Here is a 26,012-nt window from a genome sequence, read left to right on the forward strand (position 1 = left end):
ACAAAGAGAGGTAAAAACCAAACCAAACCTAGGCTTTGCTCCTCAAGGAACTCACAGTCTAATGGGGAAGATGATATGAAGGCAACTATAAAAAGAAGCTACATCCAGGATAAATTGGAGAAAATCAACAAAAGAAAGGTTTTAGAGTTAAGGGGATTAGGAAAAACTCTTTATATAAAGTGAGATTTTAACAGGAATTTGAAGGAATCCAGTGAACCCAGAAGGCTGATAGGGAGAGAGAGAGAGAGAGAGAGAGAGAGAGAGAGAGAGAGAGAGAGAGAGAGAGAGAGAGAGAATCCTAGACATGGAATACAGTCAGAGAAAATTTCTAGAAATGGGAGTTGAAGGGTCTTGTGAGAGGAACAATGAGGAAGTTAGTAATGGTGGATCATAGAGCAAGTGAAAGTGAGTAAGGAATAAGAAAACTGGAAAGGGAGGAGGGAAGCATGCTATGAAGGCCCTTCTTTATTTGCCAAATAGGATTTTGTATTTGTTACTAGAGGCAGAGAGCCACTGGTCTTTATTTAAATAACAGGTTAGTTGTCTATTTTAGGAAGATCACTTTAACAGCTGAATAAAGGATGGACTGGGATGGGGAGAGACTAGAGTATACAAAAGGTATTGAAAAGATAGCCTAGACAGGACTTGGCAATATATCAGATACTGGAAGGTGAGAAAGAATTAAAGTTGTGAATCTGGGTGACTGGGAAGATGTTCGTGCCCTCAACAATTAACAGGATTTTAAGTTGATGGAACATTCATCTCAGTGTCCAATAGGCAGTTGGAGATGTGAGTCAGGAGGGATGTTAGGACTGAATAAGTAAATTTGGATCAACAACATAGAGATGATAATAGAATTCATGAGAGCTGATAAGATCACTGAGTGCAAAAGTAGAAAGGGAGAAGGGAAGAGGGAACAAACCTTGGGGGGCACCCACCCTTAGCAGACTTGACCTTAGATGAAGACAGCTGAGTAGCTTGTAACTTGTGAACCAGAGCTATAGAAGTCATGATTATAGAAAAAAAGACTTATTGATAAACATAATAAGAACTCACCTCTCCCCCCAAAGTTACTCTTTTCTTTATCAAAGTGGGTAATATAGGAAACTACATGTTTATTATAATGTTCAAAGCATTCTAAGTCTTGTTCTGAATTGTTTTTACTATGCTCATACTGTTTAATGTTACCAATAATGGCAACTATTCATCTTTTGACATTTTTTTCTCTTTGCATAATATGTCACCCATACCTAGAATCCTTTTCCCCTCATTTACATCTTTTAGCATCTTTAGCTTCCTTCATTTATCAATTCCGAGGTCACCTGTTATAGCAAACCTTTTTTTTTTTACTCTCCCAAATGTCAATTTTCTCTCCATCCTGTATTTGTTTTTTTAAAATATTATATTATCTAGTAGAATGTAATATTCTTGATAATAGTGACTAGTTTGTATTTTAATTTGTATCCCCAGAATCTAGCAGAGTATCTTATATATAGTATGCATTTCCTAATTATTTGCTGAACAAAAAACAATTAAGGCTAAATCCATGAAAAAGGAACAAGAAATACTTTAGATTAAAAAAAAGAATAGAGAAGGGAAAAATTTGAGTGAAATACAAGCTTACAAATTTGCTTTTTAATGTTAAAGGACTATACTTGCTTGTGGAATGAAAGAGTGAAAGACTGTATTAGAATATAACTCAACAATTTGTTGCCTACAAGATATACATTTAAAACATAAGCATGCATACACATATATACATTCATACACACATATTTAAAATCTATTATGTTTTGGAAAAATTTAAAAGGAGGTATAATCAGTTCTGGATAAATATACCATAAAAATATGAAAAAAACTGTTGGAAATTCTCACTGTAGGAATGTCCATCACCAATGCAGATCTTTTGCCTCTGTATGTTCAATAAAACCCACTCTCACAATTATTTCCCTAGTCTCTTCCATTTATATGAAACTTTTTTTCTTCTAGTTTTGGTTATAACAAGAGTGCCAGTATTAACATAATTCAGCTCATCCTGCTTTATTCATTTGTTCTTAATTAGTTTGTTTCTAAATGGAATAGTCTTTAAGAATCTGGAGTCATTGGCACATCATGGGGAAACATTGGAATATACCTCAAAAATTATTCATTGTAACCAAGTTAAATGGATGCAAGGGATGAATGTTTAGTTCAACACTAGGAAAACAATTAGAATATTTAATTATATTAGTAATAAAAACATACTCTACTGAATGATATCAAAAGATGCATGAATGGCCACAATTTCCTTAATTTTTATGAAAAATATTAGCAACTCTGAAAATAGAAGGGTTTTTCATTAATATGATCAATAATGGGATCTTTAAAAATCAAAAACTGGCATTATTGGCAATGAAAAACATTGATAACTTTTCTAATAAAATCATAGACAAAGCAAGAATGATCCTTATCTCGACTATTATTTGACATGGTGTAAGTAACACTAAATCTATCAATGAGAAAGAAAAAAAAATAAAATGAGCAAATGAATTTTGATAGAAAGGAAACAGAATTATGGCCATAAGTAGATAATATATTTGGAACCCCATTCTCCAAAATCAGTGAAAAATATAATTAAGACAATTTAGCACAGCATCAAGATACAAACTAAATGCACAAAATCATTATCTTTTCTTGATATTATTGACAAAAGCCAGGAGGACAAGATAGAAAAATTCTAGTTAAAATACTTATGTCTCAGATTTAGCCTATGGAGACACATATCCACAGAGAGAATATATATGAATCATATGTCAATATATGGAAAAACAGATCAATGAATTAGTTATGTAACTAAAATATTTGAAAACTAACAAATTTAAAAAATCAATTAAATGAAGAATTAATTGAATCAGAGAACAGATGAATAAAATTTACTTTGCTATCTAGAGCCTCTTTTTTCAGTTAGAATTAATTATTCCAACTTAAAAGTCTGATAGAATTTGACAGGAATCATTTGTCAGTCCATCTGATTATTATATATTTTATTTATATTTCCAATTTTATTAGCATACAAGTGGAGGAAATATTTCCAAATACTTCAGCTTATTTCCTCTTTATGGTTGTAAATTCACAGTTCTCTCTCTCTCTCTTTTTTTTTTTTTGAAACTTCTAATTTTGGTTTTCTTCCTTTAATAAATCAAGTTAACTAATGAGAAATCAATTCAATTTATTTTAGATCAGCTCTTAATTTTATTTATTAATATATTGGTATTTTCTTTCAACTTTGTTAATCTCTTTTTTGATTTAATTGGGTTTTTATTTATTTAACTGGTTTTTAAATATTTGTTAGGACTTTATATTATAATTGAACTCTACTCTCAGGATGGAGGAGCACTGTTTGAAGCCCCAGGTTTTTCCCACAGTTGTTTACAGAACTACTTTTCAGGGCCTGTAAGTTTTCAATTCTTCCAAGGTGGTATGATCTAAGGAGTTCTGTAGTCAGTCACTGCTATTCTGATCTGTTCTCTGGTCTGTGATCAATAAAAATATGTAGAAACATAAATTTTCCTTTACAGATTGTTTTGGCTATATCCTTTAAAGTTTTGTTGCCTTATTGTTGTTAATGAAATTTTTTTTATGATTTGTTCTTTGACACACTCATTCTAGGATTGAGTTTAGTATATAATCAATTTTAATAGTTTCATTAGCAGTCCTTTGTTAAACATAATCTTTATCACATTGTAGTCTGTAAAAAATAGTTAATACTTTTTCTTTATTTTTTGGTGCAATTTCTTAAACTCCTTTATTTGTAGAATGAGGGAATTGCTCCTTATGACAAGGATTTAAGACAGTGGAGTAATAGGCCCTTAACAAGAGTTACTAGGAATTTCCTCCTCCAAGAGTATTTCAAATCTAACAAAAAATGGTTTTAAAAGGAAAAGGAATAAGGAAGGAGAAATCTGACTATGGAGCTCCATCAAAATATGTACCATATGGTGAAGTGATAGTGTAGGAAGAACAGTAGTAGAGGTGCTCAGATATTCACATGAAACAAAAGACAAGAAACTAACCAGTAATTAAATCCATAAAAAGATATATATATATATATATATATATATATATATATACACATATACATATATATGTATATATATATGGAAGTATAAAAATATGGGGAACAAGCAATATTGTTTGATTAATGAAACACATTTGGCTTCAGGGAATCACAGAGGCTTGTTGGAAAAGGATCTAAGACTGAAATATGACTGGAAGTGTAAATTGTATTTTATTAAAAGATACTCATTCACCCAAATATACATATAGATATATGCACACAATATCTATATATCTATTTGCACACATTAATGAGATGAGGCTAGAGTAACAATGCAGATTGAAAAGATAAAGTCATGTTAGGAAATTCAGTAGCCAGATGGGAAAGCATAGTGGAGAGATATGGGTAAAGACTGAAGTATGATGAGATGCAAATGAGATAATGAATTTAAAGCACTTGGCAAGTCTTAAATTACTGCATAAATGCCAGTTAGCATCATCATCATCATCTTCTTCTTCCTTCTTCTCCTCCTCCTCCTCCTCCTTCTTCTTCTTCATCATCATTACTATTATCAGCCACTCTTTATCAGACACCTACCTAGTTTGGTGATGACTCTATATTCTTGCTAAGTTCAAGCAATGTTTATAGAGCACTATGAAGGTGTGTTGATAAATATTTAACAATAAGAAAAAATATATGTACACATACTTTTAAATTTGGTTTGAATTATTAATACTTTCTTAAGCCTAGACCAGTGCTGTCAAACTTGGGCCATTAAATGATATGTAAGAATCCCTGGTGGGTGACATTGATCTACAAAGTTATATATTAACATTAAATATTCTATTGAATTTTAATTATTTTGTTAAATATTCTCAATTACATTTTAATATGATTGGGATTTTACTGGGAATACAGGTCATTCATGGTTGACACTTGTAGTTTAGATAATCAAAGAAACAATAAGTCAAGTCTTGATTTGTAGGATTTGTAGCACTGCTGGTTTCTGCTGTATAAATTCTCACTCTAAAAAATCTAACCATTGACTCCTGGCCTGATTAGAGATGGCTCCAGCACACCCATGGGTAAAAATCCGTTGAAAAATAGTGTCAATGAAGCATAATTCATACCAAAAGGACAAAAAGCAAAGGGATGAGAAGTTTGAGAAACATCAAAAGAATGTCACAGATTTATTAAATAAAAGTGATTAGGAAAGTCAATTGTCAATTCTTATGCTGGAATTCGATCTGTCAAAAGCAGGATATCTAATAATGTATTAGCTAGCCTTAGTGATAATTTCTTCTTGCAAACAGGAGTGAAATCAACATGAAAAAAATTCTCCCTTAATCTGATTTTGAATAACAAGGAAAAACTTGTTTCTAAAGTAAAATGTTAGAAACTTTGGAGGAAAGAGATGACTCCATTCTAGAATTTGTGATACAGAAGAAGAAAACCAGGCAAAATTTTCACAAAGCTTAGAATTTTTTATTTTCATGAGATCAGCAAAAGTATAAGTAGTTTTCTATGAACTAAAATCCCCAATAGTGGGAGAGTTAGAATCCATCCCCCCCCCACCCCCCGGCCCCGGCCTCTGTCTCTCTGTCTCTGTCTCTTTTCTCTCTCTCTGTTTCTTTATCTCTTTACCTCTCTCTCCCTGATTTTGGGGGAACATATATTCCAGGTTGGTAGTGCCTAGACAATGGCAAATTTGGGAGATGTAGAGGTCCCACATAAATTTTCAACTTTTTTTATGAAGAGGGAGAAAAGGATTCCTATGGCCAAGATTTGAAAGTTGACACATGTTGATAGCAGAGTTTAGCCATAACAATGGTAGCAGTAGCCGCAGGAAGTAAAAGATAACTAAAAAGCAATTTTAGATAGATGTGCCTGGACAGCACTTTTTGTGAATATTATAATGTCTAGAGAGGTTTTAGGACAGCAACTGAGTGAAATGACTCAGCAATGGATGTTGGAATGTTAATGGCTTGTGATAAAGGAAATTCCTGTAGACAGATGTGGAAAAACTGCTACTTAAGTATAGTGACAGCTTCACAGAAAATGAAGAAAGAAGTATCAGTTATGCATTTAAGATAGGTTGTGACTTTTGGAAACCTCCATGAAGGGAGAAAAAAGAATTTCCAGGATCAATAGTCAAAAAGTAGCCCTTTGACACATATATAATCTACACATGTAACTAATTACCCTTGTATTTTATATTTGAGCTCACCCAGGGACCTGATATATGCCAGTGGAAAGTTTGACCCCCGTTTGGGGTAAAATGTTTTGTCCAAGTCATTCTTGTTATACTTGTTAGTAAATCCCTTTTCTTTAAGCTAATTGAGTCTGTGTGACTGACTAATAATTGAGGGAGAAGAGCAGTGGGGTGTTCGAAATCATACTTTTCAGGTCAACCTTAGAACCATTAGAGGAATAATTATCAGCTATATTCTTTGAGGATGTCAAATCAGAGGCATTAGTGCAACTTAGAGAAGTAGTCTCATAGAGGGCACTACAGATGGATAAGGCATGGATGATGTTTAATCAAACTTGTATATTAAACAAAATGAAAATGCAAGACTGCATAACAAAGTTAGGATTAAAAAAGATCTTGACAGGCCAGACCACATTTTTATGTAAGATGAAATTTAATAGAGATATATTTAGGTTAAAAAATCAGCTTCAATACTATGAGATGTTCATTCTGAGAACCAAGATGGTGGAGTAAGCAGTGAATGACTATAACTCTCCTATGTTTATTTCTGGGTAACCATAAAATAATGTCTCAAAATAGATCTTAGAACAATAGAAGCAATAAGGAGACAAACTTTTAGCCCAGGAAACTTAGAAGATCAGCAGGAAGCATCCCTCTCATGTGGGTAAAGGGGGGACACAATCCATGACTGGAAGCTTTCCAATAAGCCAACAACAAAACCCATCTCAGCAAACTAGCAGGAGATCCTGAGCCCAGTGTGATGGAGTAGGTGGCCAATACCAGGAAGCCCTCATATGCCTTAGTATGGCTAGGGAAGCCAGTGGAACCACCATGTGCTTTGATGTAGTCCTAGAGAAAGAGGCATTCTCCAATGTCCAGACCACCACATATTTCAGTGAAACCCCAGGAAAACAGGCACCCAGACTGGCAAGAACTTCAGTGTAGCCTCAGGGAAAAACAGAAATACCCCACTGGACTCAGAACATGATAGACACTAGCAATAAGATCCTCTCTCAGCACTAGGTAAGCTGCCATATATTTAGGGCCTCCAGGAGCACCCAACCACCTCCATCCTACCTCTTCAGTGTAACATTAGATATGAGGGTCCCCCATAGGTCTCAGAGCAACATCACTACATCCAGTACCAGGTAAATAGCCAGAGCCTGCTGAGACAAGAACCCTGAAACAATACTCCTTCCACCCTGGGAAGAAATCTCAAATTTAAAAGAAAGGGGAAAGGGCTTTAAAAAAAAAGATAAGCAAAAAACAACAACAAAAAGAATTTGACCATAGGAAATTGTTATGGTAAAAGGGAAGACCAAGACAAACTCAGAAGAGATGACAATGTCAAAACATCTATGGGCAAAACCTCAAAGAACACTGGGAAGTGGTCTCAAACCCAGAAAGAACTCATGAAAGAGCTCAAAAAGGAGATCTAAAATTATATGAGAGGTAGAAGAAAAATTAGGAAAAAATGAAGATGATGTAAGAGAATTATGAAAAAAAAGATAACAGCTTGGAAAACTGCTTAAAAAGTAGAATTGGCCAAATGGAAAAGGAGATTCAAAAATCCACTGAAGGAAACAACCCCTTAAAGAGTACATTTGGCCAAATGGAAAAGAAAGTACAAAAGCCAATTGAGAAAAACAATACTTAAAAAATTAGAATTGAGCAAGCAGAGGTTAATGAACCTATGAGAAATCAAGAATCAATCAAGTAAATTCAAAAGAATGAAAAAATGGATATTTTTTCAAATATCCATTTCAAAATATCCAAATCAAATATTCAAATATCAAATTTTTCAAAAGAATGAAAAAAAATACCTCATTAGAAAAAAAAAAAAAAAACTACCGACCTGGAAAACGGATCCAGGAGAGGTAATATTAGAAACACTGAACAACCAGAAAGCCACAATGAAAAGGAAGACCTGGATAGCATCTTTTAAGAAATTATTAAGGAAAACTGTCCCGATGTTCTGGAACCAGAAGGCAAAATAGTCATTGAATCAGTGGGTTTCATTGATCACTTTAGGAAAGACATCCCCAAAAATGGAAAAAAAATAATACAAGTGACCAAAAAGAAAAAAATTCAAATATCAGGCAGTCACCATTAGGATTGCAGTAGTATTTGGCAGCTGCAGCATGAAAGGATCAGAGGATATTTGAGAAAGCAAAGGAGCTAGAACTACAACCAAGAATCACTTACCTGGCAAGATTAATAAAGGTGAAAAATGGTCATTCAGTAAAATAGAAGGATTTCAAGCTTTCATAAGGAAAAGACTAGAAGTAATCAAAAAAAAATTTGACTTCCAATATCAAGACCCAAGAGAAACAATAAATGGGTAAAGAGGGAAAAAAAAACAGGAGGGATTCAATAGTGTTAAACTGTTTACATCCTTACAGACAAAGACGATACTTGTAATTATTAAAAATTGTATCACTAATAATCCAGCTAGAAGGATTATATATAGAGGGTATGGACACAAATTGAATTTGATGAAATGGCATAAAGATTAATGGATGACAAAGAGGAGTATATTGGGTGTAGAAGGAAGGAAGAATGCTGTCAATTATTTGAAAAGTCACAAAAGACATCATCCTGGAGGAGAAAATAGGAGGGTGGGTGAAAAGCATTACTTGAACTCTATTCTCATCAGTATTTACTCAAAGAGGGAATAATACGCATTCTCAGTTGAATATAGAAATCAATTTTATCTGATGGAAAGTAGGAGGGAAGAAGATTAAATAAAGGGGAGTGGGAATGAGGATTTACAAAAAGGATCAGATTAGGGGAGGTGGTAGATAGAAGCAAAACACCAGTAATGAGGGAAAGGATGAAATGAGGGAGAGGATAAATGAGGAAGAATACGATGATTATTACCTAGGTAATAATCATAATGATTGAGATGAACTCCTTCACAAATTGGAAGTGGATTAAAACCAGAACCCTATAATATATTGTTTACAAGAAATACACTTGAAGCTTAGGGAGACGCATATACACACAGAATAAAGGTAAGGAGATGGAGCAGAAGCTATATGCTTTAGCTGAAGTTTAAAAAAAGCAGGGAGGACAATCCTGATTGCAAAGTAAGTATAAAAATTGTCCTTAAAGAGAAAAGGAAATTACATCTTATTCAAAATACCATAGACAATGAAATATTAATATTAAATTATATTTATGTACCAATTTCTTAATTCTTAAAAAAAGTTAAGTGAGTTACAGGAAGAAATAGACAACAAAAGTATACTAATAGGGAGACTTCAATTTTCCCCTTTTATAAATGCAACCAAAAATAAAAATAAATTAAAGAGGCAAATATAATGTTAGAAAAGTTAGATATGATAGATCTTTAGAGGAAACGGAATGGGAACACAAAGTATATGGTACTTCCACAAAAATAAATCATGTAATGGGGCATAAACATCAAAATCAAATGTAAAAAAGCAGAACTATTAAATATATTCTTTAAGATCATAATACCATAAAAATTACATTCAACAAAGGTTAAAGGAAAGATAGCTTAAAACTTAATTGAAATTAAACAACATAATCCTAAAGAAAAACTGGGTCAAAGAACAAATCATAAAAATAATCAATAATGTCATTAAAGAGAATGACAACCATGAAATAACATACCAACATTTATGAGATGCAGCCAAAGCAATACCTAAGGGAAATTTCATTTCTCTAAATTCTTACATCAACAAAATAGAAAAAAAGAAAAGATTGATGAATCAAGCATACAACTAAAAAAAAATACTTGAAAAAGAAAAAAGTTAAAAACTCACAACCACTAAATTGGAAATCCTGAACATCAAAGATGAGATTAATAATATTGAGAGTAAAAAAAAAAAAAAAAAAAAAAAGCAAACAGATAATTGAAATCTAGAAAATGATTTAATGGGAAAAAAAAGCCTTACCGAGGTAGATAAGCCATTGGTTAAATTGATTAAAAAAAAAAAAAAAACTAAATATCCAGTATCAAAAACGAAAAGGGTGAAATCCCCATTAGTGAGGAAAAAAATTAAAGAAATTAAATCATTAGAAAATATTTTGCCTAATTATATTCCAATAAATCTGACAATAACCATCGTTCTAATTTAGGCCTTCATTGCTTATGACCACAACCTCTTAAATGATCTTCTGATGAATCTGAGAACATAAATTGTTTGGAGAGAAACTTTCAATTAGAAAAGCTGGAAAGCAATTTTGGGAAAAATTTAGCACAACAATTTGCATTATATTCCACAATGTAATTCCAAACTCACAAAAGATCTAAATATTTAGAAATTATAATATTAAAAATATAAAGAAAAACCAAGGTAATAAGTGTTACAACTATGGTCAGGGGAAGAATTAAAAATACAGTAAGAATATAGGAAATTATAAAAGAAAATAGATACTTTCAATTGAAAAAAAATAAAGATTTTACAAAAATAAAATCAAAATTAGAATGAATAATAATAATGAGATTGGTTTAAAATTATGTGATCCATTATTTAATTGATATAAGGAACTCATGAATGAAGAATGAAGAAATGGCTTATCTGTGCCATTTCCTTGTAATAAGAAGATAAGAATTGATGGAATTAGATTAGACAAAATAATAGTATTAAAAAAATAAAGAAGAGTGGGCTGAGGGAAATTCAACACTTCAAAGTTTAAAGACTTAGAGCTATAAAGAGTAATGATAATGAAAAGTCTACAAAAACTCTCTAAGAAAAAAATAGGAAGAAAAAATAATGTGCCCCATTTTATACCATTCAGGGCAGGGTTAAGAGTAAGGAAATGAGTGAGATCCAAATTTTGCCACTAGCAGTGCTGGAAATTGAACTCCATCCCCATTGTCTTCTGCTTTAACCACGGTAATATCTTATTACCATGGCAGTTCCAGGATGCAAGGATTAATGTAGTATTAGATTTCTACATAGCACAGTGGGGAATTATGCTTCCAAGAGGTCAGAAATATCTTCAAAAGAATATCCTAAAAACTATAGGACTATAATTATTCAATAATCCTTCTGACATAAAGGGGTTTAGGATTGGATGATTTCCTGGGATACTTTTTAGGGCCTGACTTTGCTTTTATCCTGATTAGTCATTTCTGAAAAAGGACTGAATCTGCCTCTTTCCCTATTCCCTAATCAAACATAGCACATACTGTGGCTTAAAAAAGTCTTTGAGCCTGGGAAAAAAAAATTGAAAAAAAAAATCTTCCCTTGGATATAAAATGTAGATTAGTCCTGGAACCATTTTTAATTAATGTCATTCTCTCTTGTGTTTCACACCATTAACTCAGGATCAGAAATATAGCTTAAAGAGATCTTACAAATATTCTAGTCCAACTCCTTCATTTTACAAATAAGGAAACTGAGGTTCAGGGATTATAAGTGGCTTGTCTAAGGTCATACAAGTAATAAATTGCATATCTGGGATATAAATGCAGGTTCTTTGATTCCAAATTCAACCTTCCTTTTACCACATCACACTATTTTAAGAGAAGCAGCATAAAATATACAGGATATCCAGAAGTCTCAGTGCAGTTTTAAGCTGTAATAGCTTTTTTATTTATTAAGCTTTAGTGGTTTAAAACTGCCATGAACTTTTGGGACACCTCATATTATTAAGGAAGTGTAGGACCAAAAAAGAACACAGTAAGCATAAACTAAATGATGGTCAATCTGGGGCCTTTCACATAACCTGAAAAGATGCAGAAGACTCTCCAGTAGACTGGATGGATCCCTCTCACTTAGGAAAAAATTTGAACAAGAGTTAAATAGGATGAAGTCATTTTGAATATGTTGTAATCTGCAGAGGAGGATTATCTACACAGATGTGATCACAAAAGAAACAGAAGTAAGCTGTCCTGGTGTGCATGAATCTCTTGATGGGAAAATGGAAGTTAAAGAAATGCAAAAAATAAAGATTCTTGAGTATATTTTCCTTCCTGGAAGATTTTCCCATAATACTGTTATGAAAACTAAGACATTTTCTTTTCTTACACCAAACAAGAATACCCCACAAAATAGATGCCTATAAGTCCTTAATTATTAATTTCAAGATCTAAGAGCATAGCCGTTCATCTACAAAGGACTGAAGGGTATGGAGGGGGCTTGCATCTTTAGATATCAAAACAGCTAGAAAGACCCTACGGTATTCTCTGGTGGATGGCATTAAGGAGGCAACTGAGATGAGCACTTATACAATAAGGGGTCACTCCATATTTGCCAAACTGTGCTATGGCACATTGAACTCACTTTATTTTAATTCCACAAACATTTCTGAAACAATTGTCATGCACCAGGCAGAATGGATGGGGAACTAGTCTTGAAATCAGACACATCTGGGTTCAAGTTCAGAATTTATTCATTACTGATTTTGTAATCCCGGAGAGACATTTGAGCTCTAAGCAACTCCCTAAGAGTGTTGCAGAGGAGTTGCCAATCTACATTGGGAGAAGTTTCCTAATCTGAAATTTCCTATATTAGTGAAATAACAGACTCAGATTGTTCCATTTCTTCATTCTCCATCCCATACATTAGCAAGTCCCAAGCACTATTTTAGGGAAAAAGGATATAAAAAATGAAAATACAATGTCCCTTCCCTCAAGGAGCTTATATTCTACTGGAGGGATAAAATAAGTACAAAATATATTCAAAGTAAATGTGAGTAATTCTTTTTTGCAGAAGAGGACCCGATTAAAGCTTTAATAAAGGTCTTGTATTGGAGATTTTGCCGTGAAAAATGATGGGGATTCCAAAGGGCAGTTATGAACATTCTAGACATTCAGCGTAATGGAATATGGTATATGGGGAACAGCAGGTAGCCAGATTGGCTAACATAAGGGACTAATATGTAAGGAAGAATAATACAAAAATATAAAATAAGAAACATAGACAAGCCAGATTGCAAAAGACTTTACAAACCAAACAAATTCATATTTTATTCTGGACACAATAGAGAGATACCTCACTCTGGATTTCTGGATATTTTCCATCATTCCTGTTCCTCAGCCTGTACGTTATGAGTACTTCCTACTCCTTCTCCCTTTTCTTCCTCTTGTGTGCTGCTTTTCTTATAATCCCAACACTTTGCACAATGATTGGCATATCATAAATGCTCAATAAATACATGTTTGTTTGATAGTGGAGGAAATGATCTAGCTAAATCTAAGTTTTAGAAGCATCCAGTTGGCACAGGATAGATTAGAGAGGGGACAGACTGGAATCAGAGAAGTGAAGATAATTATATGAGTTCAGTGAGAGGTGAAGAATACCTGAGAGTGGTGACTTTGGGAGTGGAGACAAGGTGGTAGATGCAAGAGATGTTGGACATGTACAATTGAGACAAGTGAAGCGAGTGTTTGATGATGAGGAAAATTGAGGAGTTGAGGATGTCAGCTGACTGGGAGTTTCTGATATCTGCAAAGAAAAAAATATAAAAAAGGGACAATGACAGAGAAAACCCTAGAGCTAAGGGGATAATGTTATACAAAGGGCATGAATGATGGTGATTCTACAAAGGAGATTGAAAAATAATAGTCAGATGAGTGGGAGAAAAAGTACAGAGTTTTGAGATTATTTTGAACTGCAGCTTCCATGTGTATCTGGAATCCAAGTTTATCTGGAAACTTAGAAAAATTCTACTGATTTTACATCAGCCAAGTTTTCAGTTTCTCCTAAGTACAGTTCTATTCCAATTAGAAACAAACTAATAGTGAATGAATGGCAGACATTCTACATTGACATTTGTATTGTGTTTGTGTGTGTGTATGTGTGAGACTTAGTGATATTGGCTGGTTCCAAATTCATTTAACAAATATATTATACAGTTAGGTGGAAGACAGATAGGTTCAGTGTGTGTGTATAAAGGAAGTTCTTCCTAGGAACTCATCAGATGAGAGATGTAGAGTATATATCAATTCAACATTGTTTGGGCCCTGACTGCCTTAGACTAAATATAAAGAGCAATTATTTCTATTTTGGCCAAAATTTACCAGATTGTTTTTTTTTTTGGGTTTTTTTTTGTCTGTTTGTTTTGTTCTTTACTAGATAAAAGAGACCATTCTTTGTTTCATTTTCTACCTAGTCTTAACCACTGACTGGATATTGCCTCAGTCTAACTGAAACCTGTTAAAGGCCTCAGTTTAAAAAGACTAACTAAGGTCTCCCACTGCATCCGGGACCATCTCCAGTCATTCTGATCTATGTCTGGCTACTGGACCTAGATGGCTTTGCAGGAGAAAGTGAGGCAGGTGATCTTGCACAGCCCTCCCCCACTTAAATCCAATTCACTTACTATCATAGCATCATCTTCCTGATGTCATAATCCTCTTCAAGACCCAAGGACAAATAATAGTATCACAAGGAAGTGAGTTAAGTATCACAGAAATAAAAAAATGAGTGATATATAAATTCAGAAGAAAAAAGTTTATTTTTGGATTTTGAGTAATCAACAAAGTCTTATTGGAAGAGGTGGAATTTAAGGTGGACCCTGAAGAATAGGGTACATTCAATAGACAATGACTATATTAATCTATTGTTTGATAAACCCAAAGCCTCCAGCTTCTGGAATAAGGACTCAATATTTTACAAAAACTGCTGGCAACACTGGAAAATTATATGGCAGAAACTAAGTACAGACCAACATCTCACATCCTATACCAAGAGAAAGTCAAAATGGATTTATGATTTAAACATAAAGAGTGATACTATAAGCACATTAGGAGAGCAAGGGATAATTTACCTTATCATTGAAGAAGAACTAGAAAACATTGGGAAATTCAAAGTGGATAATTTTTGTTACATTAAATGAAAAAGTTTTTGCATAAACAAAACCAATACAAAAACTGAGAACAATTTTTATAGTCAGTGTTTCTGATAAAAACCTCATTTCTAAAAAAAAATAGAGAATTGAGTCAAATTTATAAGAATATGTCATTCTCCAATTGATAAATGGTCAAAAAATATGAATTGGCAATTCTCAGATGAAGAAATTAAAATTATCTATAGTTATATGAAAAAAATGCTGTCTCTTCTGGTTAGAGAAATACAAATTAAAACAACTCTGAGGTTCTCTCTCACCCATTAGATTAGCTAACACCACAGAAAAAGAAAATGATGAATGTTGGAGTGCATGTGGGAAAACTGGCCCTCTAATGCACTTCTGGTGGAGTTGTGAACTGATTAAACCATTCCAGAAAGCAATTTGAAACTATGTCCAAAGGGCTATAAAACTGTGCATACCCTTTGGTCAAGTAGTGCTGCTATATCCCAAAAAATTCATAAAAGAGGAAAAAGGTTTATAGCAGCTCTTTTTGTGGTGTCAAAGAATTGGAGATTGAGGGGTTGCCTACCAATTAGGGAATGGCTGAGCAAGTTATAGTATATGAATGTATTTTTCTATGTTTCTAATTTTTATTTTTCTAATTTCTATTCTTATTTTTCTATTTTTTATTTTCTAATATTTTTATATTTATAGATAATATATTTTCTATTTTTTATTTTTCTAATTTTTATGTTTCTAATTTCTATTTTTCTAATGTTCTATAAGAAATTGTTGTTCTATAATCTATTGTTCCATAAGAAATGATGAGCAGGAAGATTTCAGAAAAACCTGTACTTACATGAACTGATGCTGAATTAAATAAGCAAAACTAGTAGAATATTGTACATAGTAATAGCAAGATTGTGTGATGATCAACTGTGAGACTTTGTTCTTCTCACAATATAGTTATCCAAGATAATTTCAATAGACTTATGGTGAAAAATGCCATCTATACCCAAAGAAAGTACCATGGATATTAAATGCAGATCAAAGCATTTTTTTTCAATTTTTTTGGTTTTTTATTTCTTATGTTTTTCCCTTTTGTTCATGACTAATTTGGAAATATGTTTAAATGATTGTATATGTATAACATATACAGGGATTGCTTGCTGTTTTGGGGAGAAGGGTGGGAAGAGAGAAAGAACAATTTGTAACTCAAAATCTTATAGAAATGAATGTTGAAAACTATCTTTACATGTAATTAGAAAAAATAGTATTAAGAAATAAAAAATGAACAACAAAAAAGAGAGAATTGGGTGCATTTCAGTATTCAGAGAGAGTGAGGAAGTGCTTCAAGTAGAAGAAATGTTAGGAACTCTGCTGGGACAAATATATATATATATATATGTATATATATGTGCATAAATGCAGATAGATAGATAGATAGATGGATAGATATAGAATGTTCATAAAAGGGAAACTGGAGAGAGAAAAGACCGGAAAGCAGGAAGGAGTCTGACTGGAAGGCTAAGTACTTCATCCAGCAGACAACAAAGAACTTACTGAAGATCACTAAGTAATATAGTGGTCCCAAAAAAGTGATATTTTAGGGAGTTTTAAAAATCTTTTCCCTCTTTAAAATGTGAGAAAGCCCACAGCTATCACAAGTGTTAAAATTAACATTTTGTACAATTCTATTTTAGAGATCGCTTTTTATATTTAAGAAGAAAAATATTTTTATCTCTATTGTTTTTACATTGTCACCATTTATAGGTATAACACTCAAATTGAACATTCCATTTTATGAAAAAGTTAAGCCAAAACAATCAATATAATCATAGTTGTCTGACTGTATATGGGACATTCTTTCTGTACATCTCTCTCCTCTCTGGCTACTTCACTGAAAAAAGAGTGAAATGGTTTTATCATTAGTTCTCTATGATTAAGATTTGCTAGTTACAATTAGAGTTCAGTTTCCTTTAGTGGTCTTTTCATTTGCTTTATTATAGTAATTGTGTATATTATTTGTCACTTTATTCTGTACCAGTTTATGTAAATCTTTCAGTGAAGAAGAAGAAAGGAACTGGATTATAATTTATTGGTATAAGAAATTCCTGTTGGGAAAGTTCCTATTTATCTACTGAGAAAGTAGGGAAGGAAGAGGAAAAGGGACTAGAAAGATAATAATTTATTGGTATGGAAAATTCCTTTCCCAATGTAGGTCAGAATCTTTTGCACATTGGAATTTAAGAAAGTTGCCTAGAGGACTGAGAGTTTAAATGATTTGTCCAGAGTCTCATAATCAGTATATATCAAAGACAAAATTTAATTCTAGGTGGTTTTGAGTGGTCAAGAGTTTACTAAATCATGCCAGTAACCAAATTATCAAATTATCTAGGTTACAGATTCATGGAAGAAATTTCTTTCTAGAAAGAATTCACACATCTCAGGGGAATTTGGCTTCAGAAACAAATACATAGAAGTATAAGGGATCCAAAGAAAGGGGTGTGCATGGTCTCAATGGGATTGCCTTTAGGTATTCATGGCCGTATATACTCCAAAGCCAGGATTTTTAAGGAAAAGAAGTGATTAACCTGAGGAAGAGGCAATGATCCTTACTCAGACCTGTAGTTGTAGAAATATGTCATGGATCATGAAGGAGTAGTGAATTTGATGTTAAAAAACACAAACAAATCACATTTCTTGTCCAGATGCTACATGTTAACTAGACATGATTGTTCACAAGAGTAGTTTACATGTCATCCAGTGTATTTCATTATTTATCTTCCTGACAGATGCATTTTGATGAGACCAACTTGGGATAACTAAGCATTAGTGTGCAGGCGATTGAATGACTAATTCATGCAATTATTCTTATCAGAAGTCATACAAAAATATGGCTCAGAAGTCCAAGGAAAGAAAATCTCCCTAACAGTGAGTGTTATTCATCAAAGAGAAGCCTTGGATGGGAACAGCCGTGTGCTTGCTGGTTAGATGCTATATGGTGAGAGTGCTTATTTACTATTTATGCTTCTAGCTTATTCCATTTCTGGTGTTTCTTGGAGAAATTTGCTCTTTGGAGAAAGAGGTTATATCATAGTAAGTCATGTGGACCTTCTTGTGATGTGGAATTAGAATCTTGCACCGTAATATTGTCAGACCTTCTCATGTGAGGACAGGGGTAAGGCAACATCATCTAGATGACTTTCCCCCTAGATCCAATCCTGCTGAAACAGTAGTTATGGAAGTAACTTTCTTTTTACTATAGAGTCAAGATTAACCTCAAACAAATTATTATGGCTGAAGAAATCATCTACTACTGCTGGAAAATAATCAAATGAAATATGCAACAGATGATCTAACAAGTCACAGTCATCTATAATTTTAAGGCTTGTCTAATTTGATTGGTACCATTCCATCGTTAATATTATCTCTTACTTCAGTTTTCCTTATTCTTTCAGTTAGAGTATTTTTCACTTTTTTGCTCTAAACAGTTCATAATATAGCTTAGAACTATAACAAGAGTTGCTGCATTTTACTCTGAAAATAATCCCTTCTTCAAGATGGACATGATGATCTCTGTCATTAAAAATATCTTGGTTTGTTTTTTTAGGATCAAATATAAGATCTGGGAATCAAGTTGTAACCTAGTTAACATTTTAACATTTTTTTCCAGTTATATGATTTATATTTTTGTTCCACAGCTAATCAATACATGCTCTGTTTATAAGGCACTGGGGTAATTTTATGACAAAGCTCATTGCCATCAGCTGAAGGAAATGGCATCTCAAGCTATTAGTCTATCTTCATAGGGAGGGTACACAGTGATCACTCACCTGGTCTCTTGAGGCTTTTGCTATAACACTGGACAGCTGGCCCTGACTTCTGAACCCTTTTATAAGCTTGAGCTCATCTAATGCAGAGTTCTCTTTCATGGGAAATGGAATTTTGGGATGTGAAGCAGGTAGGAATAGAAGTAGGAAGCAATAGGAAAGAAAATTGAAACAAAGCAAAAACTGGATCACAAGGTAAATATCCAGGTAGATGGAACTTATAACTCAACATTATGACTAACAAAGGTTAAAAGACATTTTGACTAAAGCAAAATCTAAAAGGCATTGCTATCTATATGAGACATTTTTTTTTTTTCAAAAACTCATTTAAACCTTAAGGCTGTGTTTATACACATAAACTGAAATAGTCATTGTTGAATTCAAATAATTCCTGGATAGCATAATAAAGTGATGAACTTGGAGTCAGAAAGATTCAAGTTCAAATTCTACCTCAGGCACTTATTAACTATGTGATCCTGGTCAAGTTACTTAATTTGTCTCAGTTTCCCCATCTCTACAAAGGGAATAATAATAGCATCTTCTTCACTGAGTTATTGTGAGAGAAAAAAAATGAAACATTTATGTATATATATATATATAGTTAAATACTATAGGAACTTTAAAGCATTATGCTAGCTATTATTAATATTAATGTTTTCAACATAATTTCCAAATTTCAGTATAATAAGAAAGGATTTGGGCCTCTAATAAAATAATGTGATATTTATGTGGTGCTTTAAGATAAATCAAGTACTTTATATAGATTAGATCATTTAGCCTCTTTAAGTTATTTTCCTAGATCAGAGATAAGATTTAAATCTACATCTTTGTGAATTGTCCAAGGCCAACTTCTACCCAAGGTAACATCTAAAGGTTTACTCTTGATTAAATGATTCTAAGATTATGATTATTTTAAAAAAGTCATTATTAAAATGGCTTTCCTCTGTTATTGTTCAGTGGTTTTGGGTTTTCCATGACCGTATTTAGGATTTTCTTGGCAAAGCTATTGGAGTGGTCTATTATTTCCTTCTCCAGTTCATTCCATATATGATGAAATTGAGGTAAACAAGGTTAAGTGGCTTGCCCAGAATTACACAGCTCATGAAGATGAATCTTCCTGACTCCAGACTTGGAGCTCTATCTACTGTATCACCCAGTTTCCCATTAAAATGGCTTACCTCTTTTCACTAAGTACCTTGGAATGAAACAAAGGAATAGTCTGACCCTGAGTCACTCATTTTTGTCAACTTCATTTTTTTTTTTTCTTCTATAAAATGAGAGGGGATTGAACTAGATGATCTCCAAGGTCTCTTCCAACCTAAAAATTCTATAACCGAGTTGAAAATTTAAAATGCAATAGAAAAGTTCAAGCTAAATCTATAAAATAGAATTCTATTTTGTCCATTAAATAAAAATAATAATAACTAATATTTATACAGTTCTTTATTACTTAAAATAGAAGTTCTTAATCTTTTTTTTGAGATATGGACTTCTTTAGCAGTCTGTTGAAGTCCATGGACCCTCTACTCAGAATAATATGTTGAAATGCATAAAATAAAATACATGGGATTTAAGGAAACCAATTACATTTAAATACAGTTATTAAAATACTGAAAAAATTAATGGAGCCTAGATTAAGAACCTATTATTCCTCAAAATCATATAAGATAGGGGATGTTATTATTTTCATCATAATATAATGTAATATTATATACAAATCTCCTTGAGGAAAGGACTTTTGTTTTTGTATCTCTTGCACAAACCTTGCCCATAGGCAACTGTCTATTGATTAGACTGGATCTCTACTTTACAAGTCAGGAAATTGAGGCACAGAGTGACTTAGGCAGAGTCACATGAGTAACAAGTATTAGAACTAAAATTCATATTTAGGTCTTCTGATGTCATAGCTTATATATTTCTAAGACCACTACAAAATTTGATACTTCAATTAGAGAACCACAAGTATATTTTCAATTGGTCATTTTCCATTTTGCCTTTAATTTTTTAATGTTGAAAACATATAGTAATGATAGAAGGTTGGATCCTTGAAAGTATTAGCTAAAAGTTATCTGTGATCTGATAATTTGGTAGTTCAAATAAGCCCATAATAGGGCTTATTTTATGCACATACAGTAGAAAATCAGTACTTAAATGAGTACATGAACATGAGCACAACAGTGTGTGTGTGTGTGCATGTGCGCCTCTCCACCATTCAAATATTTCTTTTCTGTTTGTCACATTCAGTTCACTGGAAATTATTAATTTTATGAATATATACAACATGTCTAACCCTAGAAATAAATTCTAATTTTGGGGAAAACTGTAGAAAACACAGAACTCAGAGTAATTCTATTGCTGTGGACTTATATTCCTATGTAATTTGTATTTGAATAGGAGTCTTTGCCCTCACACTATCTACTCTTCTGTCTGCTTAACTCTGTATAATTAAGTCATTATCTCCTGTTTAATGACATCATAGTCTGTTACCATGGCAAGGGCTGATGTCACCCCTTCAATATTATGACTTAAGTGGAGGCTCAAGCACCAGGAACAGATGGGCTACAAGGGAGAAAAACCCTTGTTTAAATAAGATTGTTGCCAGAAGTAGACTTAGAATTGCCAAGTGTAATTAAATTTTTATTTTAAAATACATTTCACAGTTTATACATGATAGGAAGAGGGTTTTTTTTTTTTTTTAATCATGTGAACTTTCCCACTGCTACGCAACGCAAAAGAGATTCTGTTTTTCATGTAGGGCTACACACAGTTCAAGGAAGTATGATATCTAGGAGAGGAAAGATAAATCTCATGGACATGGCAACCCTATTTGTTAAAGTGTCACATTTCATGGGAGGGGTGTCACCAGCATGAAAAATTGCTTTTGAAAAAGAAAATTACCAGTGAAAGGTGTAGGTGGGTAGGAGATCCTAGCTGGAATGCATGATCCACCACTTTCTCTTGGGCAGAATGTCAGTTTTGTTCAAGTATCTGTATAAAGACAGCTATATTGGGGAATGCTTGATAAATCCTCCACAACACCGGTTGTCATCGCCTTCCCAAGATTTACCAAGAAGCCGTCAGTGACTCTTACGGTTCATGGATGTTACACGAACATGGAGAAGGACGGAGGCCATTTTTTATAAGGGAAGGTCTTAGAGTAAGAACAGAAGTCTGGGAGAGCTGAAAAATGGTCGTGTTACTTTCTTGCTTAGAATAGTTTCTGCCCGTGTTGTTGTTATTGTTTTCCAGTCGTATCCAACTTTTTGTGATCCCTTTTGAGGATTTCTTGGCAAAGATATTGGAGGGATTTGTCATTTCCTTCTTCAGCTCATGTTACAAATGAGGAACCTGAGGCAAATATATCAACCTATCCAGGGTCACACATCGAATATATGTCTGAGATTTTCCTGGCTCTGGGTCCAATGTTCCGCCCATTGCACTACCTAGATATCCCTGTGAGAACTCCGTTCTGACCTAGAATTTGTTACACACACACACACCTACTCACACACTCCCGTACAGTTTATGCCTTGTTGTAGAGTATTACAAATATGTCTATATTCTATATTTATATTCTATTTTTACATTCCCTAAATAGATACGTAGGCTTATGTCTGTAAACATATCTGTACACACACATATGCATGTGTGTCAAAATGGTGTCTATGTAACACACAACATATACATATAATACACACATAATATAACACATAACACACACAATACATATATATACACATATATGCATATAACTTTATACACACATACATATATGTATATGTACATATATGTGTATATACACAGAAGTGCATATTATATATGACTAGGTAGAGATTGCAGAAATAAGTCTACGTACTTGTTAGGCTCTGTGCACATCTCTGTAGATGTATTTATAAAGAACAGTGTTTTCTGTACTTTCTAAGGTCATACCAATGACATCCATAATGACAGCCAGCAATAGAAATAGGAAGAAGTCCAAGTGCTCTAAGTATGTTCTCTTTTATGAATTGTTACTTGTCTAGCCTTCATCTTTTTTTCTTCAGGTCTAAGTTGATTTCTTTTCATTCCTGATAGTGCAGAAGGACTTAGTCCATTTTTGACTAAAGGGTAACCTCTATTCTGTGTATTATAAGTCCAGAAAAAGTGATAATACTAATAATGATCAACCATTACCCTAATCTAATGTAGGATTCTAAATACTTGAAATCCCATTAGTTAATAAAAATTACAATGTTTATGTCTTAAATGCTTTTAAAATATTTAAAAATATACTTTTTTAATATTAAAAGTTTTAAATTTAAATTAAAATTTATCAGTTAAAATATTTAAATATTTTAAAAATACCCTTTTGTGCTATAAAAGTGTAACTGTACTATTATTCTTCTCTGGAGAGGTTTTTGGAGAGAGGGTATGGCTGTTGAATATTTGCCTGTGATTTCTTTGTGAATGGCATGAGACTGATTCATAAGCTTGGAAAAACTTGGGCTGATGGAAGTTGAAAGATTCCCGTTCCAAGCAAGTCTTTTAGAATGTTAGTCCTTGTGGGAGACTGACAGAGGAGCATTCGGTCAATCTAGTTTTGCAAAAGAAAACTTTCAGGAGTGAAACTTTTGAAGAAGAGCAGATGATAATTCATCATCTCTCTTCTAATTAGGAAAGCGAGAGATTGTGCTAAAGCACCATTCTCTCCTAAGAGCTGTGTGAATGTGGCTTGAATGACTATAAGCAAATGAGACCGAGATTGGCATTCTGAACCAATTCTCCATCACGGCTTGCCTGCTCCTATTCTGTCTACCTCAGCTTTCTTTAACTCCCTTTCAAACCCTGCCATCCCCAAGCAGGGATTTGTAAAAGGGGGGATGTTCTATTTTCCCGTACAGTTCATCTACCTTTCCAAAGTCTGGGCATTCTGCTGCAAAATCCTTTGGGGTTCTTATGATAGATAACCAAGCAGCAAATAGATCGAGGTAGAGCAGCTATTTATTGTCCTCCAGGGCAAATGGAAAATTCCTTTCATTTTGCTGATTGAGAGTGTCAGAGAAGTGAAATGATTATAACTTGAACTCGTGTCTTGCAACTCTAAATACAATATCCCACATTGTCTACCTGAGTATCTAGACAGCACCCTAACCCTTTCCAGTTATTTTTGTTTTATATCCACTAATGAAAGAGTATAGTCGTAAAAGAGCAAGCACGTAGCTGCCTTAAATAAACATCAAACTGAAGTCTTGCCCCATGTGGGAAATTAGGTATATGACATCATTGTGCCATTATTTTCAAATACAAATAATCTGTAGTAGTTTGAGAAAAGGTGGATAGTTAGGGTGCAGAGTCACCTTGGTGTGTGGCAAATGGGATTTAGTCAGTAAGATAATTACTTTGAAAAATTCTAAAGACTTACCATTCATCGTGAATTATATGAATTTACACAAATCCCCTAGGTATTATCATGACTTTGTAAATATTACATTTGGACAGTTCCAATGGTTAAAGAGTAATATTGTTTTCCAGGGTTAATTTCTAATGTTTAAGGAATGCTTTCTACAAGCTCACATTTCTTCAACCATTTATTAAGGGAACAGATGGTAATAGAAGCACTGTTATCCACAGAAACAGATTTATCTTGTCTGTCTGATATCTCTAGGTAAATGACCTTAAGCTGATCACAAATAGTCACATGACAACAATGTGGTCCAGAGGTCTCCCAGAAAGCCAGTCACTTATTAACTCTTTTGAGCTCGGGGAGACAAAATGTCCCCTCAAGACAGTGAGATAACATCTTTGAAGGAAAGCATGCTATAGATGAATCCTACTACATGGATACTTATATGCCTTAAGAAAAATAATTCTAAGCTCTTGGAAATATTAGTATATTTTACTTTAGTACCTCTAATTAGCATATATTTTTAAAAGTTTTTTTTATTTAGAAAAAAAGATATATATGTATATATATATTTTTTTTTTTACTAAAGACAGTTGAAGCTGGATTTTTACTCTGCTGTGCAACCCTCTCCTAAAAGGGGCCAGCAGAGCCAAGCCACCACCTTGATTCGTTGCCATGCAACGGTAACAGCCTGTGGGCTCAAATTCTTCTCCATTATGCCTAAAGAGAATGATGGGGTGGGGGGGGGAAACAAAATTATTTTTCTGCTTCCTTGCTGGATACCTTGTTTTCTGTCTCTCCCTGCCCGCCTTTTTTGGTGTTTCTATGTGCATTTTGTTGCATAAAGTATGTGCCTTTTGTGATTTCTCTTCTATTATGAAAAGCTGAGATGCACATTTGGTGTGGACCAGATCATACATACTGTCCGGCAGATCTGAGACTGGCTGTGAAAGGCTGACCTCGTCAAACTCCATCCTCGAAACTGCCTTGCTGTGAATATTCACCTGCAGGAACTACAGCTGCCTGCTTGCCGCCAGCCAGGGTTTTTTCCCCGTCTACATTATGCTTTTCTGAATGTACTGCTTCTTTGAAAGCCATCTTACCCAGCTGCCTTCCCACTAAATGCACCTACATCCTCTCTTCTCTCTTTTAAGTAGGGAGAACACATAAAACAGAAATAGAATAGGTGGAAGCACTCGAAATGTCCTTTCCATAATGCTTAGTACTTTCCTGAAGTTGGCTCTCCCACTTTATTCCATCTGAGATCATACTGAAGACACAGAGTGATGGTGCAGCTCCTGAGTATCAATTATGATGAGCCCTTTTCTTTCCCCCTTTTCCTTCCCCATTTTCCTTCCCCCTTTTCCTTCCCCCTTTTCCTCCCCCCTTTTCCTCCCCCCTTTTCCTCTCCCCTTTTCCTCTCCCCTTTTCCTTCGATGGATTCATAGACTTGTAGAAAGAGAGCTGACTAAATTCAGAAGACCCAGGTTCAGATTCTGGTCCTGATAATTCTACCTGGGTGAACTTTGGAAAGCCATGGAAATGCTTTGTCCTTCATTTCCTCATTTATAAGAGTAAGGAAGCTTGACTAATAACTTCACAAGTCCCTTCCAGTTCTTACTCTATGATCTATGATGTCTACGAAAGTTTTTCTGTCAGGGAAATGTTTCTCAGAACTACTTAATGAAAATTTCTCCCCAGGTTTTACCAGGTAACACTTTGTACTCTCATCAATACAGTGAGCTTCTTAAGAGTGAGAACTGTTTTATGTGTTGTTGC

At 33.7% G+C, this 26,012-nt stretch overlaps 1 protein-coding gene across 2 annotated transcripts in view; it reads right to left on the bottom strand.

The window, feature by feature from the left end:
- Positions 1-26,012, bottom strand: part of PTER (phosphotriesterase related) — a 98,798-nt gene that overhangs the window by 12,429 nt on the left and 60,357 nt on the right. The gene's annotated exons all lie outside the window — the stretch shown is intronic.

The sequence above is a fragment of the Sarcophilus harrisii genome, chromosome 5 (assembly GCF_902635505.1).
Source record: "Sarcophilus harrisii chromosome 5, mSarHar1.11, whole genome shotgun sequence".
Taxonomy (NCBI): domain Eukaryota; kingdom Metazoa; phylum Chordata; class Mammalia; order Dasyuromorphia; family Dasyuridae; genus Sarcophilus; species Sarcophilus harrisii.